We start from the raw sequence: 22,254 nt of genomic DNA on the forward strand, positions 1-22,254 counted from the left end.
TCTTAGCTAAAAGTGAGTTGTTAATGTTCCTAAGAAGGCTGTGTCATAGTTTTACAGCAAAGGAAGTAAAAACTTTTAGTGCTCAGCAATGATATCATAGCAGTTCCCTCAACAAATATGAATGTTGATGCACTAGACAGTTGATACACTAACTGTAGAAAAAATTTAGGGTAATAACGATCATCCCTGTTAAATAGATTTCATGAAAGATAGCCGTGCAGGAAGTTTTCTGATGAAGATCAAAATTATGAGTAACAGCATGAACACCACTATTGGGAACAATTTTTTTGAGAGAATAAAGATCCTTGGATGCCGTTGATGTTCAGACGAGGTTGTTACGTATGGCCGAGAAACAGGCTTTGAAAATAAATAATATTAAGCAGTGTCGTTTTATGGAGTAAGTGGTGTGAGTCATTGACAGTATACTACTACATATGCCCTAGCGGGAGATAAGAAAAATAAGAAGAATAGTTTTTGTTGAAATCAGGAAATCGTTAACAAAATACCAGGGCATGAGACACTCATGATACAGTACTAACTTAATTGCAAAATTTGGGCACATAGATTGCATGACCAGTGAGACTGACTTTGTTTGAAAACATGCGTAATTATGACAAGGGGAACTATATCTCCACACACAAAATTATGAAACTCACATGGTAATGGAATAGTCAAGTAGATTGTGTGAATTAAAAGAAATTTAGTCTTTACTTCACATAATATTTTTAGTCCTTATTATATTTCATTGCTGCCATTATCATGGTACTAATAAATAAGAGTACTGCCCAAGTTGTTTAGCAGCTAACAGCAACTTTGATGGCAATCAAATAATTGATAGGAAGGAAGAAAAGTCAAATTTGATTATGGTTACTTACTTAATAATAAGGATGAAAAAGGGGAAATAAACAAATTGAACTAAGAAGAACTGGAGATTTTAAATTACCCATTCAAGAAGCCATATTGGTGACAGTTGTCTTAGTTCAAGAAGAGGAAGGGAATATTGGTATAAGACATCAAATGAAGAGATGAACAAAGAAAATAAAACAAAAATAATGAAAATACAGTTACGTTGAAGGAAATACTATTAGGAAAAGAAACAAGGGCATTGAAAATATAAGGCGTAAGTACCAAGCAATAAGTAAGTCAAAGTCCAGGCATCTTCTCCACTTCAGAACCCTTCCACACCTAAGGGCTTACCTAGGCAAGGGCGTGTGCTGACACAAAGCTGGCTTATCTAAACCAGTGGTTCCAGTCTGTTTCACTTCATTCCTCCTCCCTTCAAGAATTCACTACTAAAGAAAAGCTGTCACCAGCAGCTGTATCCTCACAGGAAATTGAATTTACTTGCAAAAAAAAGTTCAGTCAACCTTTGCCATGCGTGTATCATAAGACAATCAGTGGGAAGGCTAAGGTTGTTTATTTGCACTCAGTTGATGAATCCATGGTTGTGTCACTGACAAAGCACATCTCATGTCGGGGTCCACATCCAGTCGGTTCCAGTTCTTATTCTTAATTTGTAGAAGGGTGGAGGAAAAAACCAGACTCGCATAAATAGGTAGTTGAAAATAGCAAGAGTAGTTGAAGCGCAATTACACTAACTTTTGGATATGACTGATGCATTGAACACCAAAATACATTCTTCATAGAGATCTTTGGCCACAATCATTTTTGAGACCAAGGAACTCGTCGTGGACATTTCGTTCTACTAGGTCAGTCTGCGATGGCCCCCCTAAATTCTTGCCATGGCCCCCAGGTTGGGAATCCATGATCTAAACCAACCAACCAACTTAGGAGTAGGACCACTACTAGAGTCCAAGAGGGAATTATCAAGATCCAGGAAGTCGTTAGAGTAGAGAAAGATTACTAAAGATTAATTAAAATGACAGATTTTTTTGGTTTCATTCATTAAAAATTGTACTGTGTTATTTCTTCACTTGCCAGACTTAGGTTGAGAATGGGATGCGACTTCATGTTGTACTAGTAATGTAGAATACCAGCTAGTTATTGGTAATGTGAGCTAGTATATTTTTTTTAAAAATTTTTAATGTTACATAGTAAAGTGTGTTCACCTAAAGTATCCAGTTTTATTAATATGTATGTTGCTTTTCAGTATTTATGGTTTATGTAGCGTTAGTGGTGGCAATCTCACTCGTCCTCATAATCCACTTTGGACCTCGACATGGTCATCGTAATGTTGTCGTTTATATTGCTATCTGTTCCCCTCATCGGAGGTTTCTCAGTGTTGGGGTGCAAAGCATAGGATTGGCAGCTAAGGTAAATTTAAAGATGACCTAGTAAATAGGTGAAACGTTGCCTCTGACTTGATCATTTTAATTTAGGTTTCATTTAACCCTTTAACGCCGATTGGACATATTAACATCGATATAAATTGTCTGTTGGGTGCCGATTGGACGTATGGTACATGATATAAAAAAGTTTTTTGAAAATTCGCGGAAAAATAGTTATAGGCCTACTAGCCGAAAACTTTTGAATCACGCGCCTTGGGGATGCTAGGAGCTCACGGATCAAGGAGTTGTTTTGTTTACAATCGTTACCCAGGCGCGCAAGCGCGAATTTCTTTCTTCTCGCACTAAAAAGCATCAGCGACACATCTCAGAAATTATTTTGTCACTTTGACATAATTTTTGCACCATTTTATATTAGCTGTTACATGGAGTATTATATATGAAAATGTGTACAATTTCATGTAGAATACAACAAAAAACAACTCATTGTTATTTATATTTCATATAAATAATAAGTGCCAAAATTTCAACCTTCGGTCAACTGTGACTCTACCGAAATGGTCGAAAAATGAAATTGTAAGCTCAAACTCTTATATTCTAGAATATTCAATCATTACCTTCATTTTGCAACAGATTGCAAGTCTCTAGCACAATATTTTGATTTATGGTGAATTTATGAAAAAAAACTTTTTCCTTACGTCCGCGCGGTAACTCTTCCGATAAAATCATAATTTTTTTTTGTCCGATTGTCGTAATGTTTGCACCATTTTGAATAGCTGTTACATAAAGTTTTATATATGGAAATGTGCGCAATTTCATGTAGAATACAATTAAAAACAACCCATGGTTGTAGCTTTTATCAGTTTGAAATATTTTCATATAAATAACGATAAGTGCCAAAATTTCAACCTTCGGTCCAACTTTAACTCGACCGAAATGGTAAAAAAACACAGTTGTAAGCTAAAACTATTACATTCTAGTAATATGCAATCATTTACTTTCATTTTGCAACAAATTGGAAGTCTCTAGCACATAAATTTCGATTTATGGGTGAAATTTATAAAATAAAACTTTTTCCTTACGGTAACTCTTCTGAAAAAATCATAAATTTTTTTTGTCCGAATGTCATAATGTCTGCACCATTTCAAATTAGCCGTTATATAAAGTTTTATACATGAAAATGTGCGCATTTTCACGTAGAATACAAAAAAAAACAACCTATGGTTGTAGCTTTTATCAGTTTTGAAATATTTTCATATAAATAACGATAAAATAGAAAAAATTTGTCCTTCAGTCAACTTTAAACTCGACCGAAATGGTCAAAACTGCAATTTGTAGCTACAGCACTTTCAGTATAGTAATATTCAATCAATTACCTTCATTTTGCAACAAACGGGAAGTCTCTAGCACAATATTTCGATTTATGGTGAATTTTTTAAAACAGTTTTTTTTTACGTCCGCGGGTTACGAATTCATGCATCATTTGTGATAATATTTTCTCTGTGTTGCCTTGATCGTTTTACAATATGTTATATACCAAAATGATCGCAATTTAGTGTACAATACAATGAAAAAAAATTAACTCATCAGCTTTAACCGTTTTTGCTCAAAGCACGATTTGTATAGTTCAATTATATATATTTATATGATAATGATATTTTTTTTTAATTTCTTGATGGTTGCATACTAAACTTCAGGCAATGACAAAAAAAAGGAGCGCCAAAATAAACTCATTATCTTGAAACTAAGCGTGCTGTGATTTTTTGAAAAACATTTTTCCCGCCTCGGCGCTCACTCGCAAACGCTGCCAGCATACGTGAAACGATTTTTAAAATACTGCTTCGGCGTTTAAGGGTTAACAAGTATCATAATCAAAGTATGCTCTTTTGGTTGGCTAATTGTATTAGGGCATATGAAGAAGAGTGCCCTTTATGGATCACTGCCGTATGACTTATACGTACTATTCACATTCAGTTGCATATGTGACATCTGTGAAGTGAAGTTTAATGGTATATGGTGTATTAATCGTGACCTTATGAACCAGTTCCCACCTGTGGGAGAATGCAGTAACACTAGCATTAAAACACAAACTGTACTGTTTGAATGGCCTAGTTTCAGTCAACAACAGGATCCCTTGTTAATTTATTAGAATCTTTACATTTTCTATCTATCCAGTAGAAAGTTGAATTTGTTATTAATTAAGATATACCATAATTCATTTTATTTTGTTTTATTCTATCCAATTAGAAAGTATAATTTATTAGTAAGATATAATTAATTTTATGCTATTCTATAAGAATAAACACCTTTGGGCGTACCACGTCAGTGAACAATTTTAGCATTGTGGTCTGATTAGATTCTTTCTTAACGTAACATACTGTATCTCATTACAGTGAACTGTATTTTAATTACCCAACAAATTTGAATACAGTGAATAGTATGCTATCATTATTGTTCTTCCACTCATAATGCTCTTTTTTTTTCTACTTCCAGGAAACAATTAATGGGACCAATGAATTCACTAACTGGATCACGATGGTTCTCTTTGATGAGTCTCGTTGTTTGTGTTTGTACTCAGATGAATTACTTGAACAAGGTGAATAGAAGTATAACATTCTATTTTAGTTGCTGTTATTTTATAGCCTACTAACTTTTGATGTCCATCCAGAAAGAGGTGGGAAACTATCTGTAGGTCCAAGCTCATTGCTCTCTGTCTTTTCTTCTATTGCCTTTGAAGTCTTTCCACTTTTACCCCTCAAGACATTATCCTTTTTGAACCATAATTATTGTTTAATAATATTATTAGGAATTAAAACTATGGCATCCTACTTCTCAAACTTGACGACTTGCCATTCAACGAAATATGCTAGATGCGTAACATGTTAAAGCCTGAAGTCTTTCCAACTTTTACCCCTCAATGACATATCCTTTTGAACCATAATTAGTGTTAATAATATATTAGATAAAACTATGGCATCCTACTTCTCACTTGACGACTTTGGCCATTCACAAAACGAAATATGCTAGATGCAGTACATGTTGAAAGCCTGCAAATTATTATATTATTATTATGGAATGAATGGTGTTTTTTGATTAAGGTAAGGGTTTAAAGAAACTGGACAGTTAACCCTTTAACGCCGATTGGATGTATTAAACGTCTATATAAATTGTCTGTTGGGTGCTGATTGGACGTATGGTAGGCGATATAAAAAAAAGTTTTTTAAAAAATTGGCGGAAAAATAGTTATAGGCCTACTAAGCGAAGAAACTTTTGAATCACGCACCTTGGGGGATGCTGGGAAGCTCACGGATCAAGGCGTTGTTTTGTTTACAATCATTACCCAGGCGAGCAAGTGCGAATTTCTTTCTTCTCGCACTAAAAAGCATCAGCGACACATCTCAGAAATTAGTTCATCACTTTGACATAATTTTTGCACCATTTTATATTAGCCGTTACATAAAGTTTTTGTACATGAACTTTCCTGTCAGATATATACTTAGCTATACGTCTCTGACGTCACGACAGAATTCAAAACTCGCGGCACACGCGACAGGTAGGTCAGGTGATCTACCTTACCCGCTGCTGGGTGGCAGCTGTAAGAACCAATCTCCCTTTCCAGCCAGAATTTTTCTGTCGCCGGTGACGACTACACCTGTGGTTGTTACTCTGACAGCTTATTCGATTCTCGTTGCCATGGATTTATTTGGACTGACTTTCGGTGAAGTACCTGATCTTGTTGGCTTGGCATACGCATTTGTGGATTGTTTTTGGATATTGATTTGGATTTTTCTTTGATTTCGAGATGTCTGAGTTAGAGATTAAGAAATCTTCTATGTTTAGGGTGTGCTCTATGGATGAATGCAAGGTGAGACTACCGAAAGCTACGGTAGTAGAACCTCACACAGTTTGCTTTAGATGTAGAGGAAAGAATGTTCTTGGTTAACCCGTGTAATGAGTGTGAGAAGTTGGATGAGGGTGAATGGAAGGCTCTTTCTTCCTACTTGAGGAAGTTAGAGAAGGACAGGTGAGAAAAGGCTTCGTCTAGGAGTTCTAGTAAGTCTCGTATTAGCGAGGTAGAAGAAAATCCTGTTGTAGCATTAGAACCTTCTCCAGTTTCAGCTCCTGCGCCTGCATCGAACCTAAGGATACAACTACGGAAGTGGCAAACCATGAGAGCCACGATCCTTAGCATGGAAAAGAAGATTCGTTCGTTGCAAGGTAAGAGTAGTGAAGGTGGGAATTGTGCAGTGACCCCAGTGCATGGAGGGTGCGTCTGATCGGCTCTAATGCTTCCAGGCCTAGACCTCTTCCAGACATCCCAGTCCCAGTGGAGGAGGAAAGTCAACAGCCGCAGCGGAAGGTTAGGGAGAACTCCCACCGATCAGGCGTCCCCTCGGTAGATCTGATGTTCTACCCAGGCTGCCCTTGTTCGCGCGAGAAGGAGGTATTGCGCCAATGCTTCTCTTCATTCTTCCTCACCTTCGCCTAGAAGAGGATGGAGCGCCTCGGATTCTTCGCGACCGCTGAAGAGAGGCCTGGAAGGCTCCTGGCGCCTTTCCTTCCAGCCCGGAAGTTTTCCAGAAGAGCCGGAAGTAGAGATCAAGAAACCCAGGATGGACCAGGAGTTCTTGCCTCATAGTTAGGCTTCGAGGCCTCTTCTCCAGTGGAGGATTTTGCAAGATCTCCAGCTCGAATTCTTGCTGGACTGCAAGCGCAGATTTCGGCGCTGGCGGGCGGGCTCCTTGGCAGGAGGAACGCGTCGGAAAGACGTCTCTCTCCCTGTCAAGAAGTCTAGGATTCCTTCGCCTGTGTTACCGTCTCAATCAGAGTCGGTTCTCTCTCCTGTATCAGCGGATGGAAGGAGGCGCTCTTCCCTCGACAGACGCTTGTCGTCTTCCAGGCGTCAATCGCCCAAGAAGCTTCTCCATGGTGACTACATCTCTCCAGTAGGAAGGGATCTAGCGCCTAGTAGGCGTTCGTCTAAAGACAGGCGTACAGCCTCGTCTTCTCGCTCATTTCCGAAGATCCTTCATTACCCCGGATAAGAGAGCCTACTCTTTGATGGATTCGTCAAGAGACAGGATCTCGACTTTTGTTAGGCGCCCTTGAGCCTAGTAGGCGCTACTCCCCAAGTAGACGCTCTCCCGCTCCCAAGCGCGGTGCGGAGGATAGGCGCTTTTCTCCTGATAGGCGCGGCTCCTTTTAGCCGCTCTGTTCAGGACAGGCGTTGTAGAGCCTGAAAGATATGTCTCTAGGGAGACTACCTTTTGAAGAGACACACAAGTCTGGATCGAAGTTTGTGGAGCATGGTAGACGCCGGTCACCTAGTAGGCGACCTTCTCCAGGGCTTCGCTCTCCTGTAAGTAGGCGCCAAGAGCCTAGTAGGCGTTCGCCTCATGGTAGGCGCAGCTCGCCTGGCAGCCGCTCTCCTTTGAACAGGCGCATGGATCCTGTGAAGCGCCTTGAGCATAGTAGGCTCTCCTCTCCTAGCAAGGCGCTCCCTTTGGAAGCCCGGAATTCTAGGAGTAGGATTAAGGATCAAAGAGCACGCACTCATCAGAGTAGAAGGACTCATTCGAGAGGAGCTCTCCAGAAACTTTGGCTTCCCCTGATAGGCGCCAGTCTGCTACTAGCACTCTCTAGACAGACGCACTTCTTTAGAGAAGGCTAACTGCCCTCGTAAAGAACGGAGGGTTCTTCAGTGGATGAAGTTGAACCTTCAGAAGAGGATTTGGTGAAGGACTCGTCTGTTTCGTCCTATAAGATCCTTACAGATCTCCTTCTTCAAGAGTTTGGAGACTCCCTTATTCCCGTCGCTCCTCCGTCTCCTCTCTCTTTATTCTCGACTTCGAAGAAGACGAAAGTTTCCTCTTGTGTGAGGATGAAGCCAACCATCTCAATGAAGAAGGCTTTGAGAGGTTTTGGTGATTGGCTGCTTTCTAAGGAAGAGAAAGGGAAAGACTGTGTTTTCTTTCCCTCCTTCCAAGCTTACGGGCAGACTGGGGTTTTGGTACGAGTCTGGAGAACCCCTAGGCCTGGGTCTTCCTTCATCGGCAGATGCGGACTTCTCTCCCCTGGTAGATGCAGCACGACGCTCGGCTCTTTTGTCTGCTAAGACTACCTGGGCTATGAACGAGCTTGACCACTGCTGAAGGGAATGTTTAGAGTCTTGGAAGTCTTCAACTTCCTTGACTGGTCTTTGGGGGTCTTGGCTAAGAAGACTCAGAACCCGGATGCTATTTCGCCAGAAGATCTCAACAGTGTGCTAACGTGCATTGATAAAGCAGTTAGAGATGGATCGAGCGAAATAGCCTGCTGTTTGGAGCAGGGATCCTTAAGAAGAGATCAGTCCTGCTCTTTTCTGACTAAGTCTGTTTCTCATGCCCAAAGAGCCTCTCTTCTGTATTCGCAACTCTCGCCTCTGCTATTTCCGAAGAAGATAATACAGGACATCTCAGGATCTATCTCTGCAAAGGCGACTCAGGACATGCTCGCGCAGTCGGCACGGAAGCCTAGGACCTCCCTTCCAGACGAAGACGAAGAAGGAGACGCCAGCTAGACAGGAGCCCTTTCGAGGGGGGCCCTCCTTCCTAGAGCCTCTACCTCGAGAGGTAATAGACCTTTCAAGAGAGGTAGATCCTTCTCACGCTCTGCCAGAGCTAAGAAGTAGGAAGTAGTCCTCCAAAACACCAGTAGGTGCCAGGCTTCTAAGATTCTCGGAAGCCTGGGCAAAGAGAGGAGCGGACAAACTGGTCCCTCTCGATTATCCGGAAAGGATATCTGATTCCCTTTACGGAAAGACCACCGTTGACAACGACTCCGAGGGAGTTGGTGGCCAGGTACAGGGATCCCCATCATGAGCCTTGCTTTAACACAAGCAGTGGAACAAATGTTCGAGAAAGAGGGCTATAGAGCTAGTAGTGACCCTTGCTCAGCGGGCTTTTACAACCGCCTTTTTCTAGTTTCCAAAAGCCTCAGGAGGAATGGAGACCGGTTGGTGGATGTAAGCGCCCTGAATTTCTTTGTAGAAAAGAGGAAGTTCGCCATGGAGACGACATCCTCAGTGTTGGCGGACCCTTCGGCCAGGGGACTGGAGATGGTGTCCCTAGATCTTCAGGACGCTTACTTCCATGTGCCCTATCCATCCTTCTTCAAGGAAATACCTCAGGTTCATGATGGGAGGAAGGATATTCCAGTTCTTCAGGGCTTTGTGCTTCGGCCTTTCAACAGCCCCTCAGGTCTTCACAGGCCTAATGAAAAATGTAGCAAGATGGCTACATTTGGAGGGAGTCAGAGTGTCCCTTTACTGGAACGACTGGCTAATCAGAGCCAAGTCGCAGAAAAGAGTTTGGAGGACCTACAAAAGACCCTTTTCATGGCAAGTTCTCTGGGACTTTTGGTGAACTTTCAAAGTCTCAGTTGATCCCCAGTCAAGATCGTATCTATCTGGGGATTCGGATGGCTTCTCTGGATTTTCGGGCTTTTCCGTCTCCAGAAAGGATAGCCCGAGGGTCAGAGCCAAAGTCAAAGCCTTCCTAGAGAAAGAAGTATGCACAGAGAGGGTAGTGGATGAGTTTGGTTGGGGGACACTCTCCTCGTTGGAGCAATTCCTTTCTCTAGGAAGGTTGCACCTCAGACCTCTCCAGTTCTTTCTACATCGAAACTGGAGGTGTCGTTCGCAAAACCTAGAGTTCTCCTTCGAGATCCTCAAGGGAAATCAAGAAGGACCTCTCTTGGTGGGCCAACCCTCTCAGGTTTTCAGAAGGGATGTCCCTTCACATTCCGAACCCCACCAAGTGTTGTATTCCGACGCCTCGGAAACAGGTTGGGGAGCAACGCTCGGCTCAAGAGAAGTGTCAGGCACCTGGAAGAAGGAACAGGTGACCTGGCACATCAACAAGAAGGAGCTGATGGCGGTTTGGCTAGCTTTGAAAGCTTTCGAGCCCCACGTCCTAGCTTCAGCAGTACAGATCAACTCGGACAACACCACGGCCCTGGCTTACATCAGGAAGCAGGGGGGGATCACTCTTTCTCCCTGTACGAGACAGCAAAAGAACTTCTGCTTTGGGCAGAGAAAGGAAGATTTGTCTCCTTACCAGGTTCGTACAGGGAGAAAAGAACGTCAGAGCAGACCTCCTAAGCAGGAAGATCAAGTCCTGCCTGCAGAGTTGGACTCTTCACGAGGATGTTGCCAGGACATGTGGAAGCTGGGGCAAGCTCATATAGACCTCTTCGCCACAGCCAAGAATGCGAGGATAGCCAACTACTGCTCTCCGATATCGGACCCGAGGGCAGTGTCGATAGACGCGTTTCTACTGGATTGGAAGGGTCTAGACATGTATGCTTTTCCTCCATTCAAGATACTGGGAGAGACTCTAAAGAAATTTGCAGAATCGGAGGCAGCATAAAGAAAAATTTTGCAGAATCGGAGGCAGCAATGATGACGTGGTAGCCCCGTTCTGGCCCGCACAAGTATGGTTCACAGAGGTACTGGAATGGTTAGTAGATCTCCGAGAACATTACCACAGAGGATCGATCTGCTCAGACAACCCCACTTCGAGAGGTATCACAAAACCTCCCCGCTCTAGATCTGACTGGCTTCAGACTGTCAAAAGTTTGGTCAGAACGAGAGGCTTTTCGGCAAGAGTTGCAACGGCTATCGCAGCAGCAAGAAGGCCTTCTACCCTTAGAGTCTACCAATCGAAGTGGGACGTCTTTCGGCGATGGTGTAGGAACCATCACTTTTCCTCTTCAGTACCTCTGTGACCCAAATAGCAGACTTCTTACTTTTCCTTAGGGAAGAAAGTGGATTGGCGGTATCAACCATTAAAGGCTATCGTAGCATGCTATCTGCAGTGTTTAGGCACAGAAACTTAAACATTTCAGAAGATAAGGACCTTCATGATCTAATAAGATCAATTTTGAAACATCCAAGAAGGTTTCTCCAGGGATTCCGAGTTGGAATCTGGATGTAGTGCTACGTTACCTTAGGTCCAATAAGTTCGAACCGCCCTCAGTCTGCCTCGTTTAGAGACTCCACGAAGAAGACAATTTTTCTCATGGCTTTGGCTTCCGCAAAGAGGGTTAGTGAACTCCATGCACTAGAAGGAAATGTGGGATTCAGAGGAGATGCAGCTATCTGTTCGTTCCTTCCTTCGTTTCTTGGCTAAGAACGAGAACCCCTCAAATCCTTGTCCTAGGAGCTTTGCAGTCCAAGGGCTTGTCTGCATTAGTAGGCGAGGAAGCAGAGAGGTCCGCTTTGCCCAGTATGAAGTTTAAAGTTCTATCTACAGAGAAAGAAAAAACTTAAGGGCAATGATGTCAACATTTGGTGCTCTGTAAGAGATCCAAGGAGGACTCTTTCGAAGAATGCGCTTTCTTTCTTTATCAGAAGCCTGGTGAAAGAAGCGCATGCGATATGTGATGAAAGTCAATTCAAAGTTCTTTACCGGTCAAAGCTCATGAGGTAAGAGCTATTGCCACGTCATTGACTTTTAACAAAAACATATCCACCCTGAGTCAATATTATGAAGGCAACATTCTTGGCGTTTGCAACTCAGTCTTTGCAAACCACTATCTGAGAGACGTCAAAATTACGTATTTAAAGTGCTTCGGGTTAGGCCCGTAGTATCGGCGGATTCGGTGCTGGGGCAGGGAGCTGAGACCTATCCTTTGTAGTATTATATTTTTCCCCTTGTTAGGTTGTAAGTATTTGGTTGTTTGAAAGAACATGCGGGTAGGCATGTTTTTCATTTCGTAGTCTAACAATGATTAGATTGGTTAGGTGATCGGTTATGTTTGAGCTCCTTGCAATGATAGTGGTTAGGTTCTTTGTCAATATAAGTGGGCGAATCCCCGTTGACAGATCCTGCTCGGATTCTATCAAGTAACCGCGGATAACCACATCCCTTTGATAGACCCAAAGAGTCTGTCAGCTGTAGGTCACGCCCTCGCTGAAGCTCTTAAGGCAACGCAGACTCATAGACAGTAACTACGAAGTCTTCTGCCTAAACAGGTAAGAACCAAGGTTGTATTTACATCCTACAACTAGTGTTGTTTTCCCCTTTTTTCCATATTTTATATTGCTGTCTCTTTCCCTCCACCAAGGGTGTCAATCAGCTAAGTATATATCTGACAGGAAAGTTCATGTACAAAAATGTTATTGTTAGTATACAATAAGGTTTTGTACATACTTACCTGGCAGATATATACGATTGATGGCCCGCCAGCCTCCCCTCAGGAGACAGGTGGAAGGAAGGAAAAAATTCTGGCTGGAAAGGGAGATTGGTTCTTACAGCCGCCACCCAGCGGCGGGTAAGGTAGATCACCTGACCTACCTGTCGCGTGTTGCCGCGAGTTTTGAATTCTGTCGTGACGTCAGAGACGTATAGCTAAGTATATATCTGCCAGGTAAGTATGTACAAAACCTTATTGTATACATAACAATAACATTTTTTTTTATATATAAAAATGTGCGCAATTTCATGTAGAATATAACTAAAAACAACTCATGGTTGTAGCTTTTATCAGTTTTGAAATATTTTCATATAAATAACAAGAATTGCCAAAATTTCAAACTTTGGTCAACTTTAACTCTTGCTGAAATGGCAGAAAAACGCAATTGTAAGCTATAACTCTTATATTTCTAGTAATATTCAATCATTTACCTTCATTTTGCAACAAATTCGAAGTCTCTAGAACAATATTATGATTTATGGTGAACTTTTGAAAAAAATGATATTGTCATGTTACAATAAAGTTTTATACATACTTACCTGACAGATATATACTTAGCTATAGACTCTGTCGTCTCCGACAGAATTTCAAATTTCGCGGCACACGCTACCGGTAGGTCAAGGTGATTTATTACCGCCCTGCCCTGAGGGTGGCAGGACTAGGAACCATTCCCGTTTTCTAATCAGAATTCTTCTCTTCCACCTGTCTCCTGCGGGGAGGCTGGGTGGGTCCATTAATCGTATATATCTGTCAGGTAAGTATGTATAAAAAACTTTATTGTGAACATGACAATATCATTTTTATACATTCAACTTCCCTGCCAGATATATACTTAGCTGATTAGCACCCATTGGTGGTGGGTAAGAGACAGCTAACTACTGAAATAGACAGGTAAACAACATATGTTGTAGGTATTAATAAACCTTGGTTCCTACCTTATTAGGCTGAAGACTTCGCGGCTACTGCCTTGGAGTCTGCTTAGCCTCAAGAGCCTCAGCGAGATATTGATCTATGGCTAAGAGTTCTTGTGGTCTGCCAATGGGGTCTTATCCACTTACTCGGCAGAGCCTAAAGGCCTTTGTCATTGGGTTGCTATTCCACTAACATGACAATACACCTTGTTCAAGGAGCACAACACCGATCCCGATCACCTGATCCTAACATCCATGTTAGTTCTAAGATTGCAAGGAGTTATCCCCGAACTCCTTACCACAACCAAAAACTCGAAACATAATTACACGTTCATTATACAAAATATACAAAAAAAAAAAATTTTGTACCCCCCCACTAGTCATACATACCCTTGATCCCCTACCAGCAATGACACTATGCGCCCGTGCGACATCCGTGAGCTTGCTAATAGAAAACCAAGCACATATCTGACAAGAGGGTTTATGTACGATAAAATCAAAATATTTTAAGGATCAGTCTTTGCTCCAAGACCCAGCACTGTATCTGCTGATACAAATGGACCTAGAGAGAAGCTTCTCATAAGTCACTTTCACATCCTTCAGGTAATGAGACGCAAACACTGAATTGCACCTCCAATAAGTAGTCTCAATGATATTTTTAAGAGACATATTCTTTTGGGGGGAACGCAAGGACGTTGCTACTGCTCTCACTTCATGGGTCTTAACCTTTAGAAGAACCGAAGGATTCTCCGAGCAGTTCTTGTGTGCGTCAGTAATTACGCTTCTCACAAAGAAGGCCAAGGCGTTTTTGGACATGAGTCTTTTGGGGTTCTTCACAGCACACCAAAGACCTTGTTGACAAGCTCCCATCTGTCTCTCTCTCTCTAAATAAAATTTAAGAGCTCTCAACTGGACAGAGAGACCTCTCTGTCTCTCTGCCTACGAGGTTAGATAGACCTTTTACCTCAAAGCTTCTGGGCCAAGGTTTTGACGGGTTTTTCGTTCTTCGCCAGAAACAATGTCTGGAACGAGCAGATAGCAGCACTCTCCTTTGAACCCCACTGTGGAGTCCAGAGCGTGCAATTCGCTCGTCCTCTTGGCTGTGAGAGGACAACAGGAATAAGCATTTCCTAGTGACGTCGCGGAAGGAAGCCAGATGTAAAGGCTAATAATTTATCCGAGGAAAGGAATTTCAGGACCACGTCCAGATTCCAACTAGGTGTTCTAGGAGTTGCTGCTTTTGAAGTTTCAAAGGATCTAATTAAATCATGTAGATCTTTGTTATCTGCAATTTCTAGCCCTCGATTTCTGAATACTGAAGACAGCATGCTTCTGTATCCCTTTATTGTTGACACAGATAGGTGCGATTCCTCTCTCAGAAAGAGGAGGAAATCGGCAATGTTAACTATAGAGGTACTGGAGGAGGACAGCTTCTGACTCTTACACCACCTCCTAAAGACTTCCCACTTCGATTGGTATACTCTTCTCGTCGAAGCTCTGCGGGCTCTAGCGATAGAGCCCGCAGCCTTGCGAGAAAAAGCCCCTCGCTCTGACAAGTCTTTCGATAGTCGAAAGGCAGTCAGAGCGAAGACCTGGGAGGTGTGATGAAACCTCTCGAAGTGGGGTTGTCTGAGTAGATCTGGTCTGTTTGGAAGAGATCTGGGGAAGTCCACTATCCACTCCAGTACCTCCGTGAACCATCTTGGCTGGCCAAAATGGGGCTATTAGTGTCAACTTCGTGCTCTTTGAAGCTACGAACTTCCTGAGCACTTCCCCCAGGATCTTGAACGGGGGAAAGGCGTAGGCGTCCACCACACCCGACCAATCCAGGAGAAACGCGTCTATTGCGAAGGCTCTCGGATCTTCTACTAGAGAGCAAAAGATCTCTACTCTTTTGGAGAGGAACGTCGCAAACAGGTCTATGTGAGGTCTCCCCCACAGGGACCAAAGACTTCGACACACTTCTTCGTGGGAAGGACCTGATTCCTCCTGCTTAGCCTGTCCGCTCTCACATTCTTTTATCCCTTGTACAAATCTTGTGAGGAGAGTTATGCCTCTTTCTTCTGTCCAGGTTAACAGGTGTTTTGTTAACTGAAAGAGAGAAAGAGTGCGTGCCTCCTTGCTTGCGTATGTAAGCCAGAGCCGTGGTGTTGTCCGAGTTTATCTGTATCACCCCGCCTCTGACTATCTCCTCGAAGAACCTTAAGGCTAGGTGTATGGCCACTAGTTCCTTGCAATTGATGTGCCAGGACACCTGTTCCTTTGTCCAGGTGCCTGACACCTCCCTTGCTCCTAGCGTCGCTCCCATCCCGACTCCGAAGCGTCGAAGGATAACACTTGGTCTGGGTTCTGCAGGGCAAGCTATACGCCTTCGTTCTTCTGAAGAGGAAGGATCCACCACTTCAAGTGATCTTTTATCTCTTGTGGAAGAGGGCGAAGGTGAAGCCTCCCCAGAGAGAAGAACTTTTTCTAGCGAGGACAGTGGTCCCTAAAAGGCTCAGATAATCCCTCGCTGAACTGCTCTTTCTCTCTAAGAAGCTCGAGATTTTCGACAAACCTCGAGTGATTCTTTCTCGCGAAGGAAATACTCGAAAACCCCGAGAATCCATCTGAACCCCAGATAGACCAAGCTCTGGCTGGGGGGATCAGCTGCGACTTCTCGAGGTTCACGAGTAATCCCAGCGATTCTATCAGTTTCTTGTTACTGATAAGTCCTCCAAGCACTGAATCTCCGACTTGGCCCTGATCAGCCAGTCGTCTAAGTAGAGGGAGATGTTTATTCCCTCTAGGTGAAGCCATCTTGCTACATTCGCCATCAGGTGGTGAATACCTGTGGAGCTGTAGACAGACCGAAGCACAGAGCCTGAATTGAAAAATCTTGTCTTCTATTACAAACCGAAGATATTTCTTTGACAAATGGTGAATGGGAACGTGGAAATACGCATCTTGCAAGTCCAGAGAGACCATCCAATCTCCTGGACGAAGAGCCGACATTACTGAGGCGGACGTTTCCATACGGAACTTCTTTTTCTGAACAAAGCGATTTCAGAGCGCTTACGTCCAGTACTAGTGCCCCCCACCCCCCGATGCCTTTGGTACTAGAAAAAGGCGATTGTAAAATCCCAGGGAGTGTGGATCCTGCACAAGTTCGATGGCCTCCTTTTCCCACATTTGTTCCACCATTTGAAGGGGAGAGTTTCTCATTACAGGGTCTCTGTACCTCGCTGACAGTTCCCGAGGGCGTATAGATGTTAGGGGAGGGGACTGTCCTCGAAGGGAAATTACGTATCCTTTCTTAGGACCGAGACTGACCAAGTGTCGGCTCCCCCTTTTGCCCATATCCTGCAAAGTCCAGGAGTCTGGCGCCCACTGGTGCTTGAAGGAACAACAAGTCATTTAGTTTTCTTGAAAGGTCTGAAGGAAGACCTTCCTCTCTTGTCAGAGGTCTTCTTCTGGCAGGGGGGACGAGCCGCTTGCACCTCCACGAAAGGGCTGCTGAGAGGACGAGAGTCCTTCTTATTCGTCGACACTACAGGACGTCCCTTTTTCTTGGACGTTTGTACCAGTAGGTCTTGTGTCGCCTTCTCAGTTAGCGAGCGAGATATGTCCTTCACTAACTGAGAAAAGGAAACAGATGATCCGACAGAGGGGGGGAGCGAACAATAAAGCTGTCCTCTGGCTCGGAGAAACCCCTTTTGATAACAGGGATCCATATACTGATCTCTTTTTCAGAAGACCAGCACCAAATAGGGAAGCAACTTCTCCCGAACCGTCCTGTACTGCCTTGTCCATGCAAGACAGGACGCTATGGAGAATCTCTGGGTTTTTAAGAAAACTCCGGATCTTTAGATTTGCATGGCCAGAACTCTGAGTGACCAATCCAGAAAATTGAACACCTCTAAAGTGACAAAAAGTCCCTTTAGAAAGTGGTTCAACTCCGAAATGCTCCACGTCGATCTGACCGATCCTAAAGAGTGACGTCTAGAGGCCTCCACTAAATTGGAAAAGTCCGCATCTGCCGAGGCAGGAAGAGAAAGACCCATAGTCTCTCCTGTCCCATACCAAATACCTCTCTTTCCATGGAGTTTGGAAGGAGGCGTGCAGAAATACAGTCTTTCCCAACTCTTTCTTCTTGTATCCAAGAATCTAAAGATTGGAGGGCCTTCTTCATAGAAATTGCAGGCTTCATTTTCAGAAAGGGCCGAAGATTCGCCGTAGCCGAGCTCGAAAAGAGAGAACGAGGAGAAGGAGGAGCCGCCGGACTAAGAGAGTCTCCAAACTCTTGTAGTAACAAGGAGGCTAAGACCTTATAATTCGAGAGTCCCTCATTTGCAGGAGGTTCGTCATCAGACAAATCGTCCAAACCTCGATCAGACGAAGGAGAAAGCTCTCGTTTGGAGGGAGAGTCCTTCCAAGACCTCCTACGATCTGAAGGAGAGGAGCTTCTATTTGGAGAAGTCCTGACTCCTGCCTCCTGGCTCCTGACTCCTGCCTCCTGACTCCTGCCATGCCTGACTCCGCCACTCCTGGCTCCTGCCTACCTGACTTCCTGCCCTCCTGACTCCTGACTCCTGCCACCTCTGTTTTACTCCTGACTCCCTTGGCCTCTGGCTCCTTGCCTCCTGCCTCCTGACCTCTTGGCCGGAGACTCCACACTCCTGGCTCTTGGCTCCTGGGCCTCCTGGGTGGACTCCTCACTCCTGGCCGGTGCAGACGCTTCTGATCGGTTCATCCACGTTCGTACAGGAAGCCTTCACCTCGAGTAGGAGCATCGCATCCCTGGCGGCAGATACCTCCATACGTCTGGAGGATCTTTTGATAGGAAGGGAAGAGTCTTTCCTTCTAGGAGGCTCCTTTGAAAGGACTCCTACAAAAGACGAAATCTGCTCTTGCATAGCAATCATGAACCTCTTCGTAACCTCCTCTTTATCCTCTTTGGGAGGAGGGGAAGGAGGACGGGGAGGAGTCCATAGCCTCCACCTCCTGACTCCTAACTCTGGTTGACAGAATGGCTCTTCTTGCCTTCTTAACTCCCGAAGGAGACTCCTCAGGGAAGTTTCCGGGCTCGAGTCAATCGTCGGAGCCTTCCAACTCCTCTTGAGTGGTCGAGAGCGATCTGAATCCCTCCAATCACGTCTCGGAGACGAAGATCCCGACGAAGAAAAACACTCGCGCAGGACGCTTTTTACAATAGCGATCCTTGGCATCTGGGGTGTCACAGAAACCGCCGAAGGGACACCTGATCGGTGGGGATTCTCCACAACCTCCTTTCGGTTTTCGACATTCCTTCTCCTCTGGGCATGTGAGCTTGGAAGAGGTCTAGACCTAGGAGCGTTGCGGAGCCGACCAGATGCCCCCTCCACTACACTGGGGACACTCATATCACTGTCCACTGAAAAATCACTACGCCTTACCTTGCAGGGCAGCCATTTGTTTTCCATCAAACTTAAAGGCTGCTTTAGATCCGCAAGTTCTTTCGCTGAATCTACAGGTTCTGCATAGGAGAAGGGGCTGCAATGGAAGAGAAGTAGCAATACTTACCCTTGGGGAAGATCCCAAGCTAGGAATTAGTTCATTAGATCTCGAACTACTTAAACTTCTATAAGAAGCCTTCCTCACTCTTTCTCTTTCTAACTTTTTCAAATAATTAGTTAGATTCTTCCATTCATTCTCACTCAAATTCTCACATTCCTTGCAAGTATTAGTGAAAGAACATTCATACTCCCTGCAAACCCTTGCATACAGTGTGAGGGTCTACCGAAGCTTTCGGCAACCTCACCTTACAGCCTACATTCACACAACGTCTCACAAACCATTCCAGTGTCAGACATTTTTAAAGAAAATCCAAAATCAAGTCCACAAAAACAGTCCACAAAAGCGTATGCCAATCCAACAGTCCAGATACGTCACCAAAAGTCGGTCAAGAAGATCAATTGCCGGTGAAAAAAGAAAAACCAATCGAGAGGAACCAACAACAATGTTGATGGTCCGGGCGACAGAAGAATTCTGATTAGAAAACGGGAATGGTTCCTAGTCCTGCCACCCAGGGCAGGGCGGTAGATCACCTGACCTACCGGTAGCATGTGCCGCGAAATTTGAAATTCTGTCGGAGACGACGGAGTCTATAGCTAAGTATATATCTGGCAGGGAAGTTGAATGTATAAAAAAACTTTTTCCTTACGTCCACGCGGTAACTCTTCCGAAAAAATCATAAATTTTTGCATCTGATTGTCTTAATGTTTGCACCATTTTAAATTAGCCGTTACATAAAGTTTTTATATATGTGCACAATTTCATGTAGAATTATAACTAAAAACAACCCATGGTTGTAGTTTTTATCAGTTTTGAAATATTTTAATATAAATAGTAACGATAAGTGCCAAAATATCAGCCTTTGGTCAACATTGACTCAACCGAAATGGTAAAAAAACGCAGTTGTAAGCTAAAACTATTACATTCTAGTAATATTCAATCATTTTCCTTTATTTTGCAACAAATTGGAAGTCTAGCACAATATTCGATTTATGGTGAATTTATGATAAAAAACATTTTATTTTCCTTACATCTGCGCAGCGAAAAAAATAAAAAAATTTTGTCCGACTTGTCGTAATGTTTGCACCATTTTTAAATTAGCTGTTACATAAATTTTATATATGAAAATGTGCGCAATTTCATGTAGAATACAACAAAAAACAACCCATAGTTGTAGCTTTTATCAGTTTTGAAATATTTTCATATAAATAACGATAAGTGCCAAAATTTCAACCTTCGGTCAACTTTGACTCGACCGAAATGGTCAAAAATCGCAATTGTAAGCTAAAACTATTACATTCTAGTATGTAAGCTAAAACTATACATTCTAGTAATATTCAATCATTTACCTTTATTTTGCAACAAATGGAAGTCTCTAACACAATATTTTGATTTATGGTGAATTATGAAATAAACTTTTTCCTTAGTCCGCCGCGCGGGTAACTCTTCCGAAAAAATCATAAATTTTTTCGTCCGATTGCCGTAATGTTTGCACCATTTTAAATTAGTCGTTACATTAAAGTTTTTTTTTTTTTTTTTTTTTTGTATATATGAAAATCGTCGTACGCCGGAACATCATCAAAAATCCTAAGAAAACCTTACTTTTAATGCTTTGGGTGCATTGCAAAACTATGTAAACTGCATTCTTATTGCATTTTTCATCAAAAAAACCTTCAAATATTGATTATTTTGCATTTTTTGGTGTCATATTCATCTGCCAGATGAGCGTTGTAGGCGTCGTAACTCTGGAAAATAATGTCTGATGAATATAATTGAGAAGCGCCTTAACCTCGGAACGTCATAACCCGAACCCGTCGTAACCTGGGGACTGCCTGTATAAACAACCCATGGTTGTAGCTTTTATCAGTTTTGAAAATATTTTCATATAAATAACGATAAATAGAAAAAATTCGTCCTTCGGTCAACTTTAACTCGACTGGAAATGAAAGTTCGAAAACTGCATTTGTAAGCTACAACACTTACAGTCTAGTAATATTCAATCAATTACTTTCATTTTGCAATAAACAGGAAGTCTGTAGCACAATATTTCGATTTTATGGTGAATTTTTGAAAACGGCTTTTTTTTACGTCCGCGTGTTACGGATTCATGCATCATTTTGTGATAATATTTTCTCTGTGTTGCCTTTATCGTTTTACAATGTGTTTATATACTAAAATGATCGCAATTTAGTGTACATTACAACGAAAAAAATTAACTCGTTAGATTTAACTGTTTTTGCTCACAGCGATTTGTATACAATTATATATGAAATTTTTTATTGCGCTGTCATATATCCCAATATTTATATATGATAATGAAATTTTTTTCATTTCTGATGGTTGCACACACTAAACTTCAGGCAATGATAAAAAAAGGAGCAAAAAATGAACTCTTAATCTTGAAAACTAAGCGTGCTGATGATTTTTTTGAAAAAAACATTTTTTCCGCTTTGGGACTCACTCGCGAATGCTGCCCGCAAACGTGAGACGATTTTTAAAATACTGCCTCGGCGTTTAAGGGTTAAATGAAAAGGTTGTAAATAATGGTAAAAATGCTGCAGAGAATGAAAGATCATTGCAAAGCTCCATCATTGACAGTCTACCACAATCCACAATTGAAGTGACCCCCCGTGGCGCCCCCGTGAGTAGCCAGATCTATGAGATATAACAGATAAGATAATTTGTCAAGCTAAATTAATATCTGCCTTAATTCATTTTATGAAATTAACAGCCAGCAAAAGATAGAAAGCTCTTAGTAACAGATTTATGTACCATTCAGGTAAGGTAGGAAATGTTTGTGGTTATTGTAGCTCAAAAAAACTGTGATTTTGAATGGTTATAAAATCTGTAAAATTATAGCTTAAACACACTTATCACAGCTGTACATTGCACACATTTACCAACTCTGGTTGTTTCTTGTTGTGTGTGTAAAGACCAATAGTTGTTGTTCATATTTTATTATATTTTTTTTCCACATGACAGGCCTTAGACATCTTCAATACATCCATTGTCACTCCCATCTACTACGTTTTTCTTCACTGCCTGTGTAATCATCTCGTCAGCTGTCCTCTTCAAGGAATGGAAAGGACTCCCTGCAAAGATGTGATAGGAGTCATCTCAGGCTTCCTTACAGTTGTTATCGGAATCATTCATTCTTCATGCTTTCAAGTATGTTTGGTCTTCGGTTCTTTTGTGTCTAAATAACTTTAACTGTTCTGTTCACTTTGTTAGGTTGGCACAGCCGAGTATTCTTTTTATCCACAAAACCGAGTTCCCTCTCTGAATGTAATGGATATTTCACTTTACAAGTTCCTGTCAATATTTTAATC

At 42.5% G+C, this 22,254-nt stretch overlaps 1 long non-coding RNA gene across 1 annotated transcript; it reads left to right on the forward strand.

Annotated features, from left to right (window-relative positions):
* The first annotated feature begins 2,230 nt into the window (after window positions 1-2,230).
* Window positions 2,231-22,210, forward strand: LOC135195803 (uncharacterized). The gene is made up of 3 exons (XR_010310249.1): window positions 2,231-2,274; window positions 4,740-4,842; window positions 21,908-22,210. It is a non-coding gene; the product is annotated as an uncharacterized LOC135195803 (long non-coding RNA).
* The last annotated feature ends 44 nt before the right edge of the window (window positions 22,211-22,254 follow it).

This window comes from Macrobrachium nipponense, chromosome 16, assembly GCF_015104395.2.
Source record: "Macrobrachium nipponense isolate FS-2020 chromosome 16, ASM1510439v2, whole genome shotgun sequence".
Lineage (NCBI taxonomy): Eukaryota > Metazoa > Arthropoda > Malacostraca > Decapoda > Palaemonidae > Macrobrachium > Macrobrachium nipponense.